The 1,961-nt window shown below is 53.6% G+C and overlaps 1 non-coding gene across 1 annotated transcript; it reads left to right on the top strand.

Annotated features, from left to right (window-relative positions):
* Positions 1–1,405: 1,405 nt before the first annotated feature.
* Positions 1,406–1,479, top strand: TRNAI-AAU. Its single transcript has one exon. It is a non-coding gene; the product is annotated as a tRNA-Ile (tRNA).
* The last annotated feature ends 482 nt before the right edge of the window (positions 1,480–1,961 follow it).

Consider the following 1,961-nt stretch of genomic DNA (forward strand, 5'->3'; position numbering starts at 1 on the left):
CCCGCTGCACACGGCACGGCCGGGGGGGCGCATGCGCCCCGCCCCTGCCCGCCAGGTGCGCGCCCAGGTGAGAATTGTGCATGTCGCACCCTCGGATAATTTTTTTTTTTTTTTAAGGAAAAGGAAAGACAATCCCAAGGTGAATGGGCTGTCTGGACGAGAGCCACCAGGACTGAAGTCAAGAGAATGGAGCAGTAACTGGGGGAAACGTAATTTCGGCAGTGTGAGATCGCAACCCACTGGCCACGTACCCAGGAGGGACCCCAGACTCAACCGGAAAAAAAAGAACTGCGCCTGCGGACTATTAGCATGAAAAGCGAGATGCTACTACCAAATAGTGGTTTGAATACTAATTAATAGAAAACTTACGTAGTTGGTAACAGAGGAATCCTGACGCCTTTGTTTGTTAAAAGGTATAGCAAGTGTAAAGTTTTGATGATCACTGGGCTAGACTTTTGTGGGATACCACCCAGCTCCCTGCTTTGCGCAAACTAGAATAAAACCCGAAATACCTCCCCTGGAGGTGTCAGTTGGCATCCCGACTCCTCGGGGATGGTGGGGCTGAGCCGTCCGCGGGTGAGGGATTAAGGAGGGGAGCCCTTGGGACAAGAGACGTGCTCCATAAATCCAGCGGCGGGCCCTGTCTGCTGCCGAGCCTCCCGTGGCCGGCGTAGCGCGCCGGCGGGCTCAGATTCATCCCCGGTGATGGCCTGATCCCTGGCGGATCCTGCGCGCCACTGCGGGATGGGGAGAGCCGCCGTACCGCCAGCCCGGCACAGAGAAGAGCCCGGGAAGAGAGCAGGGGCTGTGTTCTCATCGAGCTGTCTCCAAAAACCTGCATTCTGGAGAGCTCTGTCATCCCCTCCCTGTCCCCGCCCCCCCGGTGTTTGCCTCTTGCTAAACAGACATCCTGTGCTTTAACGCAGGCTTCAAAGGTGAGCAGAAAAGTTCTTTTCTATGCAGCATATGTAGTAAAAATCAAAACACCAGGAAACGGTGAAATTTTTGTCCGTGCAAAACAAAATCCTTGTAGTGTGTTAAACAGAATAGTAGATGCTTTTTAAGAATGTTCAAATATTTTAATTAAAAGAAACTGGAATCATATCTTAGTAAACTTGAAGAAGTATTAGCCTATTGACTCAGAGGTGAAGTTGTCCCCGATCCCCCGTTATGGTTGTTCCCTATCAGGCGCTGCATCTCTCTATAGGCAGGGAAAAATTTTCCGATTTGCTTTTGGTGTTGCTGAGATGATAAGTGTATGTTTCCATATGCGCGGGCCCGGGTCCGGCGCTCCGGGGAACGAGGAGATTCCTCGCCCAGGTTGTCTTCTTCTCTACTCTGACTAAAAGGTGGAACATTGGCTTAGGTTGTCTTTATTTGTCGCAGAGGCAGTCCATTGCCAAGTGGCCGGTTAGCTCAGTTGGTTAGAGCGTGGTGCTAATAACGCCAAGGTCGCGGGTTCGATCCCCGTACGGGCCACAAGGGTTTACGTTTTCCCTTCTCTCCCGTCTTTTTTTCGTCTCTTCGATTTGTCCCAGCGATTCCCACCCACCTCACGCAGTTGTTCTGAGACGCGGCGTGATCTTTCCACAAGGGCACGGCCGGAGGGTGGGGGCTGTGTGTGTGTGTGTGTGTGTGTGTGTGTGTGTGTGTGTGTGTGTGTGTGTGTGTGTGTGTGTGTGTGTGTGTGTGTGTGTGTGTGTGTGTGTGTGTGTGTGTGTGTGTGTGTGTGTGTGTGTGTGTGTGTGTGTGTGTGTGTGTGTGTGTGTGTGTGTGTGTGTGTGTGTGTGTGTGTGTGTGTGTGTGTGTGTGTGTGTGTGTGTGTCTGTGTGTGTGTGTGGCTTGCCTATCGGTGCGGGGTCGAGAGCCCAGAGCGGCCGCAGCACGGACCGAGCTTCATCGCGCGCCTGCGGCTGATGGAGCCCGGCCGGTCCCGGCAGAGCGCGGGGGCGGCGAAAACC

The sequence above is a fragment of the Geospiza fortis genome, unplaced genomic scaffold (assembly GCF_000277835.1).
Source record: "Geospiza fortis unplaced genomic scaffold, GeoFor_1.0 scaffold23, whole genome shotgun sequence".
Classification (NCBI taxonomy): domain Eukaryota; kingdom Metazoa; phylum Chordata; class Aves; order Passeriformes; family Thraupidae; genus Geospiza; species Geospiza fortis.